At 41.8% G+C, this 22,321-nt stretch overlaps 1 protein-coding gene across 1 annotated transcript in view; it reads left to right on the top strand.

Annotated features, from left to right (window-relative positions):
• The first annotated feature begins 2,301 nt into the window (after positions 1-2,301).
• The window catches only part of gpat2 (glycerol-3-phosphate acyltransferase 2, mitochondrial), a 148,068-nt gene continuing 128,048 nt past the window's right edge, over positions 2,302-22,321 (top strand). Inside the window, exon 1 of the mRNA XM_060882518.1 lies at positions 2,302-2,405. The gene's annotated coding sequence lies outside the window, so the exon portion shown is untranslated. The remainder of the gene's footprint in view (positions 2,406-22,321) is intronic.

Raw genomic sequence — 22,321 nt, 5'->3', positions numbered from 1 at the left:
GTCTTCCGTCTTTGTGCTCCCAGAGACTCGAGATTTGGAGGATTAACGTGTGGTTTTTTGCCGAGCCGATAGTCGATCACAGCGGTCCATCATGTGGGGTGGGGTGGCAAAATGACACATTCGCAGTAGGAGCCATGGAAACTGAGAGAGAGCAAGTGAGTCCACGCAGAGAACTACAAAGCCGGATGCCTGTAAGAAAAATACGCTCGAATTAAACACATCCCTGTAGGAGAAGAAAAAAGAGAGAGACAAGAAGTGAGTGAGTGGCACAGACGGAGATGTGGGAGAGGTTGAAAACAAACACAGAGCAAAAAATGACAGCTGAAAACTACAGAGTGCCGCCACTTTACGAACAATATTTTAAAGCATCCTTCTATACTTCCCTGCACTCGGTTACAGTATAAATTGCATATTTATTTATGGAACAGGTTTTGAAGATCAAACAGATACAAGAGAGGATCGATGTTTCTCTGTTCGTTTCCTCCATCCATCATTAGTTTTGCTCATCTTGCTTTGGCTCTTGGGAGAGAGCTGATAAAGGCTCGAGTAGAAGCTCAATTCCACACCAGGCATGTAATACCCTTCTTCCTGAGAGATCACAAAAGTGTGTCACTTGTCGTGCGAGATTAAAAAGCACTCCTCGTCCTGCTGAGAGGCTCGTGCTTGTGACTGTTTCCCATAAACCATTTCTTGTAAAATGAATCTCTTTGAAACCACCTTTTCTCTGTTTCTGATCTGAGTGGAATTATTCTGTAAAATATAGCTTATAGTTTGCAAAGAAAAGCGTCTGATACCCATTTATTTGTTTGGAAATGTACATATTATAAATATATAAGTCCATTTTTACTGTGCGGTTTAACACCTTGTACAGCATGAGGGTGGATAGTTGGATCAAACCGCCGCTACTAAAATTAAGCAATACAAGAAGCCGATTGCTCTTATTCTAAATACCACGTTCTGCATTACTTCACCACTTGCACAAGATAATAAAAAGATTTCAGTTCTAACCTTTACTATAACTGCTTTAAATACAGGTGGCTAAAAATGTATTAGTTAAAAATTGACTGGAAATAAATGAAAGGATGTGACATGTAATTAATATAGAGCAAAGCAAGTCCTACAAGGAGACTGATATTTATTTATTTATTTATTTGGTTTCTCTTGAGTTCAAAAAATCATTAAAGAGAATCAAATCAACAAATAAACCACAGAGCAATTCATCATATGTACTTCGGAAAAATGGGATCTTGTGCCAGACATGCATCGTCAATAGTAATAGCTTAGTAGTAAAGTTTTAAAATAATTAGATATTTATTTACTAAATAATATTTGTTTATAGAAAAAGATATTTTCGACACATCGACAATGAGTTATTCTGCTGCTTTAGAGCAATCAACATACAGTTGAACGTGGATGCATCCGTTTTTTTCCCCCCTTTTGTAGCTTGAAAGTACACAGATGCAAAATGACAGAATTCCAAGATCCTATTCCTACTGTTAAAGGTGAGGTGCAAGATGTTTGAAAGCCAATGTTGACATTTGAAATCACCAAAACAAACATGCCCCTAACCCAAATGGGTGTCACCCCTGTTTTGATAGCTCCGCCCCCACATACATACGCAACCCAGGCAACTATTATGGCGGAACCTGCTGGGGCAGCTGGCCGAGGGGATATTTTTATCAGTAAATGAACTCAATGAGTAATACTATGGTAATACAAATGTGTTTTTGTAGTACTGTGTGTTGTACCGCGAAAGGTTTAGCTCCGTTTCACGCGGAAGACGACGTTCAACACCTAGAACCCGAGGCGGCGGTAACGGCAGGTATCCGACATGTCAGTGTTTCAATCGCTTTCTGCTAATGTCAGACATGCGCACTGAACACTCTCACATTGACAAGACACGCCCCTTTCTGCTAATTGGCTACACGTTTGTTTTGTTAGTCGGCCCGACTCGGTTTTCTGAAGCATTTATCAAACATCCTACACCCCACCTTTAAAGCTGCATGTCAATAAAGCGAAAAAAATTGTGAAGGAATGTTATAACGTAAGTGATAACTGGAGTTCATTTGTGTTGTGGACTGTAATTATTGGCAAATTGCTGTGGTATGAGAGAAATAAATGCATGTGTGTAATTTCCCAGCAACAACAACTGAATTATTCTCTTTTTTTATGCGTTATAATTTACAAGATTTACAAAATAATTTACAAAAACATTATTATTAAAAAATATATTTTAATAATACATTTTCTTAATTGGAAAAAATCTAATCGAGTTTTGCTCTGTTTGGCTTTCCATAATCGAGTCACTCAGATGAATGTCAGGTGCTCGAGCAAATTATTCCGCACTTTCTTTCAGTCGATGGTTAATTAAGTCAGAATAGGAAAAATCTCGTCCAGACTGCTTGGTAAGATTTATAAACTTTTATGAAATGATTTTAGACCTTAAATGTCTGGTAAAATACGTGTTTTGCTAGATATCGCCGTTTAGCTAACGTGCTGCTAAGAGGTAGCATAAATAAAGTCGAATATTTATACGATGTCTAACTTATTTTTTTTAATTTTGTTTAGTTAGTAGAGAATATATTAGTAATGTATAGTTTTTAGTTTGGTGTTTTCTACCGAGCGCGTTCAAGGTAAATGCGCCTGTTAGCATCTAGCTAATTTTTTCCACTCATGATTTGTTCGGTCAAGTTACAAATTCTGACGATTTATATTTAACGAAGTAGGCTCTGAATCAAATGTAGTAGACGTTAATTTTATTACTGTAGGCTCTGAATCAAATGTAGTAGACGTTAATTTTATTACTGTAGGCTCTGAATCAAATGTAGTAGACGTTAATTTTATTACTGTAGGCTCTGAATCAAATGTAGTAGACGTTAATTCTATTACTATAGGCTCTGAATCGAATGCAGTATGTGCTAATTCAAATGTATTAGGCTCTGAATCGAATGCGCTAGGCTCTGAATCGAATGCGCTAGGCTTTGAATCGAATGCGCTAGGCTCTGAATCGAATAGAGTATGAATTGACTTCAACATAGCCTCTGAAACGAATGCACTATGAATCGAATGCAACCTAGGCTCTGAATCGAATGCACCAGGTGTTGAATCAAATGTAGTTGGTGCTAATTTAAATGTATTAGGCTCTGAATCGAATGCGCTAGGCTCTGAATCGAATGCACTATGAATCGAATGCAACCTAGGCTCTGAATCGAATGCACCAGGTGTTGAATCAAATGTAGTTGGTGCTAATTTAAATGTATTAGGCTCTGAATCGAATGCGCTAGGCTCTGAATCGAATGCAGTATGAATTGAATGCAACCTAGACTCTGAATCGAATGCACCAGGTGTTGAATCAAATGTAGTTGGTGCTAATTTGAAAGAAGTAGGCTCTGAATCAAATGTGGTAGACGTTAAGTATATTACTATAGGCTCTGAATGGAATGCAGAAGGTGCTAATTTAAACGGATTAGGCTCTGAATCGAATGTGCTAGTCCCTGAATCGAATGCAGTATGAATTGAATGCAACCTAGGCTCTGAATCGAATGCACCAGGTGTTGAATCAAATGTAGTTGGTGCTAATTTTAAAGAAGTAGGATCTGAATCAAATGTAGTAGACGGTAATTTTATTACTGTAGGCTCTGAATCAAATGCAGTATGTGCTAATTCAAATGTATTAGGCTCTGAATCGAATAGAGTATGAATTGACTGCAACATAGCCTCTGAAACGAATGCACTATGAATCGAATGCAACCTAGGCTCTGAATCGAATGCACCAGGTGTTGAATCAAATGTAGTTGGTGCTAATTTAAATGTATTAGGCTCTGAATCGAATGCGCTAGGCTCTGAATCGAATGCAGTATGAATTGAATGCAACCTAGGCTCTGAATCGAATGCACCAGGTGTTGAATCAAATGTAGTTGGTTCTAATTTAAATGTATTAGGCTCTGAATCGAATGCGCTAGGCTCTGAATCGAATGCAGTATGAATTGAATGCAACCTAGGCTCTGAATCGAATGCACCAGGTGTTGAATCAAATGTAGTTGGTTCTAATTTAAATGTATTAGGCTCTGAATCGAATGCGCTAGGCTCTGAATCGAATGCAGTATGAATTGAATGCAACCTAGGCTCTGAATCGAATGCACCAGGTGTTGAATCAAATGTAGTTGGTGTTAATTTTAAAGAAGTAGGATCTGAATCAAATGTAGTAGACGGTAATTGTATTACTATAGGCTCTGAATCGAATGCAGTAGGCATTATTTCAGATTCACTATGCTCTGAATCGAATACAACTGAAACTGAATCAAATGCAGTATCAATTGAATCGAATGCAGTAGATTCTGCCACAGTACACATAGTACTTTGTTTTCAGTGACGTATTGAAAGCGGGTAAAGGTGAGATGAATACATTTCTACAACGAGTAGAACCCTTGTTCAGTGTTTGTTTAAAACAAATCTGATTACTCAAACCACTTAGATGTTTTAGTGTAAATGCTTCTGTCTCAGAGCCACATTTGATTACCAACACACTACAACACATGTTGTCCATTAACCCCCAACCATAGATTTTGGATGTGGCGCGTGCCAAATACGAGGATGAGATTTGCATCTTAGGCGTAATACAGCAATCAGATTTCAATCTGGCTCACCAGCACGGCCACACTTTTCGGGTTTTATTTAAAATTTAAATGTTAATTAGGAAATGCTAATTCGAAGAAGTATTTGCGATTGCATTTCCCCTATGACCGTGTGTAATAAGTAACAGCATTTCAATCCACTCACAAAACATGAATTAGCATTTGTGATCGTCGTGTGTACGAGCGCTGCCAAAATGAAAACCCGAAAGCAAAGTCTGTCTAATTCCATTTTCAGCATCTTAATCGGTACAACAAACTGGTACCATTTCCTGTTGCACTTTCTCAACTCCTCATACGAGATTTCCTCGCGGTCACAGTGTTAGCGTTTGTGGAAAATTCTCTCTTGATGTTAAAACTTCAGAGGTAACGATCGTTGCGATGTTTATTAAGCTCGCTAAAGTGGACACCTCACTATAAACTGACTACCAGTTTGCTTTTATTAACACCATTTTACATTTACATCAGAAGCCCTTATCCAGAGTGACTTACATTTTATCTATTTTTTTTATACAACTGAGCAATTGAGGGTTAAGGGCCTTGTTCAGGGGCCCAGCAGTGGCAGCTTGGTGGACGTACAGTAGGAATCGACCCCACAACCTTCCGATTGGTATGCTAAACCGCTAGGCTACCACATTTTACCTTTTATTATGGACTGTCTTGGTATTTAAGGATTGTGATGCTAACCAGAAGCACGTTAGTTTGTCTGTAAGGAATAAAACACTTTATTATCCGTTATTGGAAAATAATCAGACATTGTGGTGTGAAAGCACAAAATAAAGCCGATTATTTTCTACCAGTCTTTTTATCGATGTACACCAAAGCAATTTGCCGATATTTGCGTTGTATTAATTTTTATTCATTAATGAAACTATGCCATGCTGTACATTTTATCCATTTACAGTTGTCTGATGTCCTGTGAAATATTTTGGGTTCCACGCTCAGGAATCTCGGTTCCAGCTTTTTCCCAGTCCGTTACGCTGACCGCACTGACAACTGGAGACTCCTTCTTTAATGGCAAAACAAACATCTGTTATGTGTGATGTTTTCTATGTTGAGTGCCTGCTGTATTATAGTATACTATATTATGTAGTATAGCAACAACCTGACCGGTTGGATTCACCAGCGTTGCGGTATAAAGGAGCGTATAAGCAATCACGTGTTGATGCATAGAGGAACGTGCGAATGAATGACAACAGGAAATGGTGTGTTATTTATTAATCAGGGTTAAAGACGAGCGAGTAAGTTTGTGTGTGTGTGTGTAATGTGAGAGAGAGGGCGAGAGCATGAGCCTACTGGGACTTCTAACGCTATCAGTTGATATTGGTGTGTTCGCACTGGCGTTGAGTTTAATCCTTCCGTCAGTCATTAGAGCTCGTTTGCGCCGTGACACCGTTAACTACTCAGCGCTGATTGATTTCAATGCAGTGGCCATATTGCTAAATGAAATCTGTTAATTGAAGCCTGATGTGAAGAGCTCGTTGCAAGGTTCAGCGGTTAATTAAGTTATGATAAATTGAGTGAAGCCGTTGATGGGAGGCATCTGGATATAGTAGTGTTAGCCCGTGTGTGTCAGATTTATGTACGAGTGCATGGGAGTGTGTGTGAAACGAATTGAAATGTCTCTACATGCTAGAGCGTGTGTGTGTGTGTGTGAGTGAGCAAGCAGGAGAGAGAGGGAGAGAGTGAGTGTGCATTATGCATGAGTGTTTGTGATTATGCAGCAATTTGTGAACGTAATTGAAAAGTCCATCAGACTGTATAACTGTGTGTGTGTGGGGAGGGGCATGTATGTAGTATGTGTTGTACGTTCCATGTACATAACAAAATGATCTAAATGCACGTTTCTAACCACGTGGATCATTTTTCGTTCCCCGTTTTTACTGTTTAAAAAAGTCAGAAATTAATATTTGAGTTCTGAGTTTGTCTTCAAATGTAAAGGCAAAATAAAATTTCTTACTGTGACTTTTTTTTTCACGTCCGTTATCAAGTTTTTTGTAAACGAACAAGTGCGGTCATGTCGGTTCAGTGACTCGAGAAAGCCGAAACGGACAAAACTAAACCGTTCCAGTAAAACAGCTCAGCCACAGTCTCACACACACACACACACACACACACACACACACCTCATATAAATCGGGCACCATTATTTTGTCCTAATTCGATAGCTAGACTGTCTATTGGATGACTCATGGATTTGCTTTAGCTCACTTTATTTTTATTTAATTTGAGGTGATTAAATTCAACAATTTTGTGTATGGAGTCGACCGAATTAATCATTATACTTTGCATTCATAGTTGTCTAACGTTGTGGCTTTTTTTTTTTTGTTTTTTTTGCGTTAATCTCAGACCCTGCAATAATATTTATCTGCCATTTATCTGAACGGATGTGCTAAAACCATTATGTATTATTCATCATAAACCATGCTGCAAAACAAGGCCAGAAGTCATATGGAAGTACACTGGAATACTAAAATAACAGATAATCAGCGTAATTAGCTGTCAGTGGTGCTGTGCGCATCTGCGCTTTTTCAGATAAAGTGACCGTTCGGTGACACGGTGAGGGCTGTAAACTTTAACGATAACAGCGGTACACGCATATCAAATTAAATTGTTTCACTTCGACGTCGTGCACGCAGGCAAGTCGACCTCACGTCTCCATATGTTGTGTGTGGGAAGGAATTTACATGAATCGGCAGACACGCTGAAGTGTCTGGTGAAACAGCATACTTTATTTTGTTTATTAAAGGTGTTTGTTAAATTTGTTTGTCAGATTTGTGTAACGATTAGCCATATATATATATATATATATATATATATAATATAATAAATAAATAAATAGTGTGTGATTATTTATATATATATATATATATATTGTGTGTGTGTATGTATGTATATATAATATAGCAAAATTCAAAACAGCGTTAAGAAAATAACAGTGATGACTGCAGCAAGGTCGTCAATGGAGCTCGGGGACATCGGTGGAGGCGAGTATGCATGCTGTTGATAACTGGCAGCTCCAAGCAACTTGGGAACGTTGCATAAGTGTGCAAAAAAGTTTGCCTAATTCTCTGGCATCCACTTTATTCTGGGTGTAAAAGAGATGAATTCCAAAGAGATCAGGATACAGTATGTAGGTTATTGAGCTGTGGATGTTTAGGAAAAGAAAGAGTGGCGGCTGTTCTTTTGGTGGAGGCGGGGTGGCGGCTGTTCTGGTGGAGGCTGCGTGGTGGCTGTTGTTCTGGTGGAGGCGGTGTGGCTGTTGTATTAGTTAGGGTGGGTGTGTGGCTGTTCTGGTGGAGGCGCCGTGGCGGCCGATCTTCTGGTGGAGGCGGGTGTGTGGCGCCTTAATGCCATCACTTATCATGTTATAAAAAGGCATGTTAAATATAATTAGATTAGTATCATTTGCATCAGATCTGGGGGGCACGGTGGCTTAGTGGTTAGCACGTTCGCCTCACACCTCCAGGGTTGGGGGTTCGATTCCCGCCTCCGCCTTGTGTGTGTGGAGTGTGCGTGTTCTCCCCGTGCCTCGGGAGTTTCATCCGGGTACTCCGGTTTCCTCCCCCGGTCCAAAGACATGCATGGTAGGTTGATTGGCATCTCTGGAAAATTGTCCGTAGTGTGTGATTGCGTGAGTGAATGAGTGTGTGTGTGTGCCCTGCGATGGGTTGGCACTCCATCCAGGGTGTATCCTGCCTTGATGCCCGATGACGCCTGAGATAGGCACAGGCTCCCCGTGACCCGAGGTAGTTCGGATAAGCGGTAGAAGATGAATGAATGAATGAATGCATCAGATCTTCAGGGTCAGATGCTGCAATTGTCTCATTCTGCACTAAATTAATATTGATGTCATGATTGAGGATTTTAGTCACATTTGTTCAGCTTTCTTGAGTCTTTGTTCATCAGCATGTTTTAAATTGTGATGTGTGATTAAACCACATCAACATTCTCAAATAAACAAGCCTTTTCTCCAGTTCGGTCTGTGTGCAGTCTGACATCATAGAGGTCTCTAAACCTAACCTTAAGTCTGTGTTTTTAGCTCTTGACAGAACAGAGAACGAGTTCATCTGAGCTTCTCCTCACTAGCTGTTCCAGCAAAGGTCTGAGTTATTATAAAATCCTTCTAGTAAAGTCAGTACACTCCATCTGCAGCCACGCTTGGCAGCGATCCCAGGCAGTTATTTTCGGTCGTCCGACACCAGGCTCCTATCTGGTTAAACGACGAGAGACCCATATACCAAAAACGGATCCACGGGATGACCTTTCAAACAGAACATAAAAGCATCCGGCTCGTCACAGAAAGATCAGAAGTTCAAATCCTGATGATGTCGCAGTCATCTGTAGAGTCGATAGAGTAAAACTGGCTGTGCCATTGGAGTGGGAGGGGCCTATTCCCCGTCTTCTGTCGATCACAGTCACTCTAGCCAATACAGGAACAGGGTGGGATCGTGTTTCTTTGAGAGCGTTCTAAAAAGAACGGTTTAGCGCTTATAAACCGTTTAGAGCCACGTCTGGTTCATTTAATCAAGTTACTATGGTAACGTGACCCTTCCTCCGTGAAATTCTTGTAACCGTTTCGAGTCGGGAAGTCGAGGGTTTGCAAGACAGACGCAATACCTCGTTAGGTTTATTTTCTTCAGTGTTGCAACCTTGTTAATGGGGAAATTTAAAAAAAACAACTGAACTCTGATGCCAGCAATTTTATTCAGCTTTGGGTATTTTCTTCTACTATAATAATGTTGTGTACGTCATGTATCTGGCCACGCCCCCTTTCCTTTTTCATTCGAGGGAAAGGTAAAGCTGGTCAGTCTGTGATAGTCAAGACACACAAAGTACATAACGGACCAAAGCAGAAGGAGGAGAAACGCATCAAAATAACGTGTCCACAAAGCACAAAGGGTGACGAGAATCTTCTAACAGCAACGCACAACTATCTACACCGCTGTAGAACTACCGGAGTTCCTTTTGTTGCATCCAATTACATTACTCTTGATTGAAGATAAGAGATTTAATGACGGCTGTAATGTAATCAGTAGCTGATTGTTGATTAAAAAAAAAACAATAAAACAAAAGTCACATTCATATTTATGTCGCTATGCCGTGGGACCTGAACAGCAGGAATTGTTTGTTCTCAGCATCACTTCAAGCACACTTCAGCTTCCTAACACCGAATCTCCTCAGCACAGCATCATGACGACTTTTCTCTCCTCTGAGCTTGTGAATGAAATAACGTTCTGTATCTTTTTCTAAGCTGTTTATTTTCCCCACCTCTTAAACACTGAATGTAATAATATAACCCCTGAAGTCTGATCATCAACATCTGGCAGAGATTTACACACAGAGACACGTTTGTGCGTAGTAAATGTACAAGGAAAGGAACGCGTTTGGACCGTATGTCCTAAGCATCTTCTAGCTCAGGTGTGTAGCAGATCTCGTCAGTGCCACATTTCTCTGTAATTAATTCCGCCTCAGGAACGAAAGGACCAACGGGGACGCGGGCTGTGGGTATAAAAAAAAAAATTAAAAAAAAAAAAAATCATTTTCCTCTCTTTCGCCGGCGAGCCTGCCGCACGGGACTCGAGGGAGTTTAATTAGTAGTCGAAAGTTGTTCTCGTCCCCGCATTTGCATGGCGGTATAACGCATACTGCGGTAAGTGACGGTTTGAAGATGAGCTCAGATTAGTCACAGAGCACACCGGATCACTGGGTCGCTTGCATAACAACAACGAACTGATCGAAACGCATTTCACATTCCACAGTCACTCAGTTCACCATGTTCTTCTGGGAGAGTAATATCCAGAGAGCACTTAAAAATCCCAACATTACCGTCGCGTCTATTTGGGGGGTGGGGGGTGGTAACAGGGAGCGTTTTAATATCCGACACCATTAATATCGCTAATATCAGGAATTATTTTAAACATGGACTAACTGAACTGATCCTGATTCGCTCAGTTATCTTGATCAGGGTCACGCCGGATCTGGAGTCTATCCCAGAAACTGTGGGATGCAAGAAAGAGGACAGAATCAAATCAAATCAAATCAAAGTTTATTTATAGAGCCCCTTTTAAAAACAGCAGGTGTTCACCAAAGTGCTGTACAAACAATATAAAATAAACAATAGAACTAAAAAGCATAAAATAATAATAATAATAAAATAAATAAATAAAAACTAAATAAAAGACTAATAAAAATGCAATAAATACAATAATAATTAGTAGCACACACTTAAAAAGAACTACTAACAGGTAACTCTCATACTGTGTTGTATGCTGCCCCATACAAATATGTTTTTAAATGTGATTTTAGCAGACCTAAGTGCTCTGGATGGAGTCATATGGCTTTAATAGATCTGAGAGATATTTAGGACTAATGTTATTTAATGATTTAAAAACTAAAAGTAAAATCTTGAAATCAATTCTAAAACGAACGGGCAACCAATGAAGGGAAGGCAATATAGGTGTAATAGGTGTAAACAGAAGAGTGATGATGATAAATATTTTAACTTTGCCTACTGAGCCCGTGAGATCTGACGTCCCGGACCTGAGGAAAGATTCCATGAAAAGTAAAAGGCCAATATGGGTTGGATATGTGATCACGTGGGATCAGATGAAAGGAATAAAACCGTCAGGAACACGCTAATCAATAGTGCAGCTGTGCGTGTGACCAGACACGAAGCAAATTTTCTTTTCCGATGTGGAAGTTGATTATTTTTCCATTAACCCGGAGTGACACGGACACTATATTATAGAAAGCATAACGCTGACCTTACTTTTTTCTTATTTATCATTCTGTTAATTCCTTAATTATTAGACTTAGAAACGTATGCAATGGATGATAACATCCGTGAGTGACCGGTTACTATAGCAACAGTAACTCATTAGTGCGACGATTAATATAAAACTTAATCGTGCTCTCTCGCAGCTCCTGATGCGGACTCTCGTTCAACACCGCCTGACCAATCAGATTTGAGAGTTGCTCATATACTGATTTCTCACCATTTCTCACATTCCCACCATCTCTGGATTTTTTTTTTTCCTTCTTATCTTATCGATGCCGTTTTTAAACGGCGCTTTTCATCATGTGGTTGGAGCCCATCATCAGATCGAAGAAGCCTCTGTGGGAGATGTACCGAGATATTAAAGACAAAGGCGGCAAACCGGCGTACGGAACATTATTACAACCAATTAGGTCGGTAATGACGGCCTGCACGGGGTTCACGAGGAACGCTTTTAAAAGGAACATTAGCAGTATCAATCAGCGCTATAAAAATCTCCCCACTACTGCAATCTTTCCTGCTCCTCGCCGTTTCGTCCCTGATTTGACGTCTCGGCTCCTGTGTGCCGCACAGAGTAATAACCGTGACTTTTTTTTTTTATTAGTATAACAATCACCACAGCGGTGCACTTTGTCACACAAACGACTGAAGTGCGCATCGCTAATGTTACCGGCGGGATTAGGGACGCTGTCAGAGCTGCGGTGAACTTTATTGAATATTCGTCTTGCTGAAATGTTGCCGTTTTCTCGTAAGGTTTCCTTTTAGAAAGAGGAGGATCATTGAGCAGCTAATGAGTGCATCAGTCAAGGAGTGAGTGCTTTTCCTCCTTGTGCTTTTTCCTAAATCTTCATTTTCTGACTTTTCGGAGCGTCTTTGTCGGACCTTTTGCACGCGCTAGAAGGCTCTGATAAAGCACCGCCGACGTTCGGGAAAGAGCGCGCGAGCGCAAACGTCGAGATCAGGGGTGACCGATCTTATCCACAGAGGACTGGTGAGGGTGCAGATTTTCATTCCGTTCGAGTAGAAGCCGTAATTAAGTGTATGGAAAGCTCGATTGGTATAAAATCTACACCCACACTGGCTCTTTGAGGATGAGATTGGACACCCCTGGTTTAGATAATACAACGATGACAAACATGTTTAATATTCTATGGCTCATGGAGGGAGAGTGGAGGCAGCTCGTTTACCTGATATAACCATCCTGTTTTTAGGGATCTGTCTGCAACGTACCCGAAACAGCAGGACTTCCGAATGTTCTGAAACGTTCACGTCCAATTTATCTTCCTGTACTTTTTTTTTTACATGATTTTTCAATACCGTTGCTCCTGAACGGTGCAACAGAAGAAAATCAGTGAATAAATGAATGCAGTTAAGCAACAACATTATGAATAAATTAGGCTGCTTTCATGCTTGCATTTTTTCCCCTCTGAGTATGTTGTAACCATGACAACACACTTACCAGTCCTAGCTAGTGTCAATTAATTGGCCTGGTAAGTCTTTAGTAGTTTTCATGTTATTCAGATTAGGTTTATCCGTCCACCCATCCATCCGTCCGTCCGTCCACCTATCCATCCATCCATCCATCCACCTATCCATCTGTCCACCCGTCCATCTATCTGTTCATCCATTCATCCGTCCACCTATCCATCCATCCATCCATCCATCCACCTATCCATCTATCTGTTCATCCATCCATCCATCCACCTATCCATCCGTCCACCCGTCCATCTACGTGTACCTGTTCCTCCCATCCCGTCTGTTCACAAGGTGGGGGACACCCTGGATGAGGCACCAACCCTTTACAGGGTACAATCACATACTTACTCAACCTACAACACACATCTTTGGACTGAGGAAGGATATTGGAGAACCTGGAGGAAGCCATGGGTGGAGAACATACAAAATCCACACACTGGGTGGAGGTGGAACTCTGGAGGCCCAACGCACACTGACATGTTGTACAGGTTCCAAAAACACTCATTATTTTATCATTATAACGCAGGACTTAAATATTGGTAATCAAATTTTTTGTACCATGTGAATCATGTGATATTTACTCACTTAAAACTTTGCCCACCACGCTCGCTATTCTCACTCGGTTGCTATGACATGACCTGGAGCTTATTAAAAAGTTAAACTTTTTTATCTATTTATTTTTAAATTCAGAAGCTGCACTGTGACTAGAAATCGCTGAAGGCAGATTTTTGTGTAGCGGCAATAAAGCTGCTATATTCCTTTCACCTGCCGCTTTTTATAGGATTACACGAGAACCTGAGCTGGTGTTTGAGAGGAAAAAATATGCTGTGTGATAAATATATATACGTGTGTGTATCCGAGCGGCATGCAGGGTACGAAGACGCTCACGTGTGTTACGGCACACGAGCGATCGACGGGCTTACGTTTACGGGCCTCGTTTCGACTCCGCTCGAGACCGCTGCGTTAATGAGCTTCTGATAGAGCTGACAACATGCTCAAATATGCAACACACTGAGACTAAAAGGCTGATTTTAGAGGAGAGCGTCTGGTGCATCTCAATCAACGCTTACTGCACAGCATACATAAATAAATGGAAAAAAGCTCTCACTGACAGCTGTTGTGTATCGTGATGTGTCTTTGCTGTTCCTGATCAATACTCTTGAATTGACAGCGTTTCTACCATCTGCCTAAAGTACAGCTGCTGCTGTTCCAGTGTTCATGTGCAGCTTGATCTTAATCTTCGTCACATGGAGACGTCAAGCGCGCTTCGTCATATCTGACGTTTTACCCACATCAGACGAGTACAGACGTAGACAAAATACCGGAAAGAATAGCAACCAGAAAGTCCGTACTGCTATTACAGCTTCTAAATTATATCTGGGGTATTACCGTTTGGAGAGAAACGAAATGGATGGACATTTTTCTCATACAACAATTACAACAAATGTTCTGTACTGAAGCTTCCATCTAAGGGTTTATTATGAGTTATTGGAACTCTTGGTGAAGATTTTGGTCCGAGGTTTATCATCGTCAGAGACGATCAGTTTTCGTTCCATTTCACGCCGACCCACTTATGTGATCGGCTCCTTGTCGACAGGTATTACTGTACAGTGATGTGCCAAAAAATGTTTTGTATCTTCTAGTTCTTATTATATGGTAAACCAGCAAGTACTGAAGTGATGTGTGGAACTGCACAGTCGATTCGTAGTTTGGAGGAAATTCTGACCCTTCATCCCAGCTTATACTGTAGCCCCAAATTCCCATTCTTGACTAACAGGAGTTGAACCTGATGCTTTGGTCTGCTGTTGTAGCTCATCACCATCCATAAGGTTTTATCTGGGATGCTTTTCTGCTCTATGGGGTTGTAAAGACTGGTTATATGATTTAGCCTGGCCTTCTTTGGGGGTGTGAACCACAGGTCTTCTGACCTCTCTCATCAACAAGTTACCAGTCACTGGATAGTTCCTGCTGCCAGATCAGCAGTTTATGACACACTCAAACCAGCCCGGCACCAACGAGTCGGTTTTGACGTGAATATTTGAGACGTGACAAACACTTGACAACCGCACGAACGAGCAGGTGTACCGGCGTTCTTAATAAATTTCACGTACATTTATTCGATCCTTCATTTGTCATTTGACTCTTTTCGAGCGGACGGCTCGACAAAAAGCACAACTGCGTATACGCATACAAAATGAGGCGGAACGAGAGGAACCGTAGACACGTCGACGTACCCGAGAGCGCAACGCTCGGTATTGGTGGCTTAATGATTGTTGAGGTCTATCAGGGGGAAATGCGACGTGTGAAATATATGAGAGACGAGAGAAAAGTTTTAGCATTCGTAATGGACACCGACGCCTCCCAGTCTAACGCTTCATAGCCTGCAGATGGAGAGGACAAGTGGTGGTGGACGGAGGGGAGGTGTTGGATTATAAATATGTCTTTGTGGGAGTTTGGCTGTGGCTGTTCTGGCACCTCGACTGTAACATAAAAATACAGCAGTAGGTAAATATTTAGGATGTTGCTCCGTGTCACTTTTTGAAGGACGCTTCCACCTTCCTGAACCAACAGGTTGTTTCCGATGTGTTTTGTTTTTACGTTTCTTCTTCTTCTCCTTTCTTAAAAAGAGGAGAACAGATATTCACACTGTTGGTGATAAGTTTTATATAAGAGAGAGTTTCTCATGTGGCCACAGCATCGGTCGCAGTTTCTAGGCTGCAGCCCATTATTTGATTTACACACATCACTTTCTCAGCTGGTCCAGCAGCAGGATCTCGTGCTTTCACCGCTATGGCCTGAGGCTTGTTTCCCCAGGCAATGAACCATCCCAGCCACTGAGGGAGGAGGGGGTTAACTCTCAGTGCTGGTCCCAAGCCTGGAAATGGCATTGGGAAGGGCATCTGGTGTAAATCCTTTGCCAAAAGAAATCAAATATATGGATCAGATGATCCTCTGTGGTGACCCTGAACAGGGAGAAGCTAAAGGATGTTGGCAGATTAACAAAGTAAGCGAGCGTTAATAATCTCTGCTACCTTCTTCCAAGCTTTATTTTTTTGTATAAACGCTTAACGAGACGTCATAATGTATGTACAGTATATGACTGGATAAGAGAAAACTGGGGTTATTAAGCTTTATCCCAGGAAAAGGAAATTGGTGGCAGGAGGTAAAGTCGCCTGAAGAAACTACACGTGCCGTAGAATTAGTCATCAGATGGAATCATAAGGGACAAACTTTTGGATGTCGCTTCACCTTGTCATCGTTCATTTGGGGGCACTGAAGTTGTAACCCTGTCGCTACGACGTGTCGTGCACGTTTGTAGAAAACGTTCGCGCTTTGGTGACTTTGACTCCGTTAGCAATCGGCAGTGTTTTGTTTTGAGTCGTCGGCATTTCTTTAGTTCTCGTCCAAAACCAGAGAAAGAAAACAATCTTCTGTAAAGGAAACATTTGTTTAAATGTAACATACTGTTGGTAGTTTTAGTGGGTAAAGTGTTCACAATTAACAATCAGTCTCCAGTGCTTCGGGGACTAACGAGTCACATTTCAGGCACGGCTTTCGGGCCAGATTTTTTTTTTGTTTATTTTCTCACAGCTAATCAGAAATGAATCCCAAAGAAGCTACTTTTACATCGTCAGCGACCTGACTAGCTATCTCACACTGGTTACTTGTGAAATTGACACAATCCTTTCTTCCTTTTCCATCATCATCATCATCATGGTTTCTGACGAGCTTAGGAAAGTTTTATCTGCTCTCTTTTACACACCCAAGCTCGTTGAGTGGGCGGAGACTTTGTGATCGACAGGAGACTGAGACGTGGCTGCCACTTGGACAAGGTTTTGTCTGCCTGCTGCACGCATTTTGTCAGCAATAGTTTTGTTACCCTTGTGTGTATCTTTCATTTTTTGACACGATTTCTGTTTAGATGGTGAACCTCGACTGTGCACATAGTGCGAGTTATGAAAAATATGATGTTTACCACTGTCATGTTTACCGCTAAAAACTTTGAACATCAGAGTACGTACACACAGCAGCGACACGGCTTCGTCCGTAAAGACGAGCGACGTTTACGGTGTTATTGAAAGCGTTACTAAACACGCAGCCCAGCTGCATTTTCCAGTGCAGCTGCTTTATTACAAACCCGACCGCTATAAAGTGCCGCTGTTGTATAAAGTGTCACAGAGCGATCGTCGTTTGTTACAGAAGAGCATTGGCTTTGTTAAGCGCTTTAATAAGTCGTTAATCAGATTTGTGACTCACGCTCGAAGGTCGGCTGTTCACGTAGCGCACGACGACCGAGGTTTGATGTTAGAATTCAGATAATATCTACACGCATACAGACGCTTTAATTACAGAGCTGAAAGCGTTTAGTGTTTAAGTCATTTTAGCACTCGCTGTTGTTTCCCCTCCCGCTTTGTGTTCGACATAAAACAAGCCGCCTCTCTCTTCGCTCAGCAACACGAGGATGCTGCTTTTATCTCTCGAATGTTTTCATCTGCCAGCTCCGAGTCATATGGGCTTTTTGTAACCTAGTTATCTGAATTATCTCTCTTTCTCTCTCTCTCACACACACACACACACACACAACGTGACCTCGTATAACTCAAGTTCTAAGTCATACGGCTCTTGCTTTGCTCTTGCTCTGATGTGCCAGGAGTGTTGCCCTTGTTTTCACAAGGCACAATATCTAAAGTTTTCGGATTTTTCTCCAAGGCTCAGGAACACAAAGAACTGTTGATCTTCAGCGTGAATGTAATCCTTTTTCTCTCCCGTTAACCTTTACCGAGGCAATATCCAAGCTTTAAAAAAAAAAAATCACAGCCGTGTGTCTATGTGCGATGATAAATGTTTCATGCAGCTGTTTCTGTAGTGATCGTGTGTGTGTGTGTGTGTGTGTGAGATTGTGGGTGTGTGTGTGCGCTCAGATCTCACCTTCACTTCCCTTGGTCCCCAGACCTAGACTTAAAATAAAACTGTGCGGAATTTATTATTAGCTAAAGCTGGGGAGCTTGTCCCAAATGCTTGAGTGCTGGTTAAAGGAATACTTTAGGGGGAAAAAAAGGCACGATACCTCAAACGTAGCCGATCGAGGAAGACGGACTTAGCGGTATATGACGTATAAACGTTTATTCTTTATTTACGAGTCTAATACAGAAAGTTGACCTGTGCCTATCGGCGTCACCACGGTAACAATCACCAAGCGACGGTAAAAACGTATTTACGTCGCTGAGGTTCGTTCGCTTTATAAGTCATTGTAAGATTCTGATATTCTCACAGGTTCAGATGATCTTATAGTATAATCTTTGCCGGATGATGGAATAGATAATTCTAGAATAGATGATTGTTCCAGAAACATGGCTGGTTGTTGAGCAGGTTTTGTGGGCGGGGCTTTCTCACTCCTAGCTTATCCATGTAGACGTATACAAAAAGCTTCCTGCGTTCGTAAATAGTTTTGTATTGTATTTGTGACTCGTATTATAATAAATTACATCAGGATACTTTTTGGAGATCAGTACTGTGATTCTTTTTTTTTTTTTTTTTAAATAGCAGCGACCGATTTGCGGAAGCCAATTCGTTTTTTTTTTTAACGTTGAAATGTTAAAATGCACATCTGCACACGTCGGGCTCTGGCGCTTAAGCGACGTGGGTAATTGAGATAATAGAGAGCGTGAGCCACTTTTAATGAGTACTAACGAGCGAGGATGAAGGCTAACACCTGCTTCCTATCAAACAACTGAAGCATCATTTTAAACTGCAGCGTCGCAGTGCAGCGGAACCCGTTCGAAAGGCGTAACTCGTCGTCTTCCTCGTACACGACGGAGAGAAGGCTAAGGCAACGATCGGCCACAAAGTTGTCCGGGTTCGAAATCAGGGTCTCTGTGGGTCGCTTGAGGTCTTTATTATTTATTTATTTTTTTTTACCATCACCAACTTGTGGGCATGAACGACAGCCCGTTCCATCCGAGATCTCTCTATCCTTCTATAAATACAAGATGAAGATTTGGAGTTGAATGCGAGTGTAAGGTTTATTTCCATTTTTTTCTAGTAACTTTTTCTTCCCAGTTATTTACTGAAGGCGAGCGGCACAGTGGAGCAGCAGGTTGTGTTGATGTCTCGTAGCTGCAGGGTCTGAAGTTCAATCCTGAGTGCTGGCTTTCTGTCTGTGGAGTTTTCACACGTCCTCACCGGGCCGTGGATCGTTTGTTAGAAGCCTGAAGCGGTTGTTTTGTACTTTTTTTTTTTTTTTTTGTTTCCCCGGGCAATAGGCTACGCAGGGGAGAGGGAAAGGACTGTAGTTCAACACCAGACAGGAAAATAAAACTTTTCTGAGAACTCTCTCTCTCTCTCTCTCTCTCTCTCTCACACTCTCTCTCACACTCTCTCTCACACTCTCTCTCTCGCTCTCTCTCTCGCTCTCTCTCTCTCTCTCTCACTCTCTCTCTCACTCTCTCTCTCACTATCTCTCTCTCTCTCTCTCACTCTCTCACTATCTCTCACACTCTCTCTCACTCTCTCACTATCTCTCTCTCACACTATCTCTCTCTCTCTCACTCTCTCTCTCTCTCTCTCTCTCATTCTCTCTCTCTCGCGCTATCTCGCTCTCTTTCTCTCTCTCACACTCTCACACTCTCTCTCTTTCTCTCTCTCTCTCACGCTCTCTCTCACTCTGTCTCTCTCTCTCTCTCTCTCACTCTGTCTCTCTCTCTCTCTCTCTCACTCTCTCTCTCACTATCTCTCTCTCTCTCTCTCTCGCTCTCTTTCTCTCACACTCTCTCTCACTATCTCTCTCTCTCTCTCTCTCTCTCTCTCTCTCTCTCATTATCTCTCTCTCTCTCTCTCTCTCTCTCTCTCTCTCTCTCTCTCTCTCACACTATCTCTCTCTCTCACTCTCTCTCTCACTTTTTCTCTCACTCTCTCTCTCTCTCTCTCTCTCTCTCTCATTCTCTCTCTCTCGCGCTATCTCGCTCTCTTTCTCTCTCTCACACTCTCTCTCTCTCACACCCTCTCTCTCTCTCTCTCTCTCTCTAAAGCGGTTAGTGCAGTGTGTAATAGCTGTATATCATCGCTGTCAGGCGGAATCCTCGTATCTCCAAAACCGTTATTTATCAGGAAATTAAAAAAACGCAGTACCTTATCTGCAGTGCACAGGGTTTAGTCCGCGTTGCAGTGGATTGTCTTGCGCTAAATTCCTGTCCTCAGACGAGCACCAGAACTAGTGGGGGTCAAGACTTTTTTTTCTTTGAGCCCAGTGTTTTGAAGACATTTACCTCAGAAGACGTGTTGATTCGTTGCGACTCTTCTTGAGGAGAAATATGCCGCGAATCTCTCCCACGGAGTGAGGAAGAGGTGGACAGTTGAAGTGTCCAATGGAGTTATGAGATTTGCGCTCAAGCTATTTTCAAGACTTTAGATTGGTTAATAACTTGTAAAAATAACAGACCCACGTGGGGACTGACCAATAGCATCGATATGTGGAAAAAATATGAAACTGACCAAATTTGGACATACGAGGTTTCCGCCCGACAGCGACGATATGTTTCATTCAGGATAAAGATTTTGGAGGGGAATGAACTCAGACCCACACACACACATCATCTATCTTTTCACAACACACTCGGGAGGAAAAGAACACGCAGGAATGCAGACAACCACAACCACAACGACTGACCCATGCTTTAGGCTAATGATCTGCAGCTACAAAGCAATACCCTTAGTCTGGCACAGGGGCGGGACTTCCTGACTCCTCAAGAACGTTTTTATTGGACACCGAAGTCATGTCTATTCCCCCTTTTTTTTTTTATCAGCCTAGGACAGACCAACGGATGGACGGACAGACAGATAGAGAGTGATGGGCATCTCACTACGGTACTGTTAGTGAGGTCATGCAGTTTGGCCACGTGGGCTGTTAAGAGGAAAATAATCAACTCCATTGAAACCGCACTTCACTTTATTGCCCTGAGTGCAGGACGTCTTTGACCCGTTTTATTCCTTATAATCCGAAGCAGTTTGCTAACGAGAAACGTTAGCATTCTTTCACAGAATTTTTACTCGCATCGTTTTTATCCGTTTACATTTAAGCAATAAAGAACCGACTTCCTGTTCACATTTCTCAGTGTGAATAACACCAATCGAAGAAAAAAACGGTCAGTTTAAGACTCATCGGTCTCCCACAGCAGACCGAACGTCACGTTTCTTATCTTTAATAATAGGTAAAGTAATTGAATGAAAAAAAAAAAGTTTTTCTCACGACCTCGTGTGAGGTTGCGACCCTTAGTACGGGAAATGCCGAGTGTGTGGAAACAGTAAACACTCCAAACAGTAAAGCTGCTGTCTTTCGGTTTTCTCTCACTCACACTCACACACACACACACTCTCCCTCTCATACACTCCTTAATTGTGTTCTCACAACTTGCTCTCTCTCTCTCTCTCACACACACACACACTCACACACTCCTTAATTGTGTTCTCACAACTTGATCTCTCTCTCTCTCTCTCTTACTCACACACACACACAAACACACACACACACACTCCTTAATTGTGTTCTCACAACTTGCTCTCTCTCTCTCTCGCTCTCTCTCACTCTCTCTCTTACTCACACACACGCACACAAACACACACACACACTTGCATTGTTCATTAGCAATAATGTAAAGAGTCTCAGAGTCTGTGCATTTCAGCCTCCAGATATTTATTAAATGAAAGAAATAGTAAAAAAAAAAAACATCTAAAAATTGTACTTTATTTCTCCCTTTTGGTGAATTCCTTCTTGTGTCTCCCGCAGTTCCAACGAGAATTTCATCACATCTCCAAGATGTGAATCGTGCTTTTTTTGTTGTGTAATTCTCCAACATGAGCTGCGTCTCCTCTCTAGCTCTGTAGGCGGGTATATGTGATTGCATCAACACTGCGGACGTCTGGGAATCGCACACACACACACACACACACACACACACATACACACACGCACATACAGACACACACACACACACACACACACACACACATACAGACACACACACACACACACACACATACACACATACAGAGACACACACACAAACACACACACATACAGACACACACACACTTAAACACACACACACGCCAAACAGACAGATGGGATTAGAAGCTCTCGTCTTCATATCCTGTCTTCAAAAGGCCCGCTTAGGAGTGTCAGTGGTTTTCTTCACCAGAGCAGCACACGCTCTCAGGCTCCGTCCACTCGTCTGAACGTTTCGCCACCGTCCCGTCATGAAAAACAAAAACGCAAGCGCAATAAATCACATCCGGTCAGTAGGGGAGGGGCGCCGAGATTTCCGTCATTAACAGTTATGTTAGTCAAATTTAAAGCAATGTTTGCTCTTCATGGAAAAGTTTATATATTGCAAACTTTTGTTTTCAATATTAATATCATCATTATATAATCTCTTTTTAT

This window comes from Tachysurus vachellii, chromosome 11 (assembly GCF_030014155.1).
Source record: "Tachysurus vachellii isolate PV-2020 chromosome 11, HZAU_Pvac_v1, whole genome shotgun sequence".
In the NCBI taxonomy this organism is placed as follows: domain Eukaryota; kingdom Metazoa; phylum Chordata; class Actinopteri; order Siluriformes; family Bagridae; genus Tachysurus; species Tachysurus vachellii.
The sequence above is the reverse complement of the archived record's forward strand: the minus strand, read 5'-3'. Positions and strand labels throughout refer to the sequence as shown.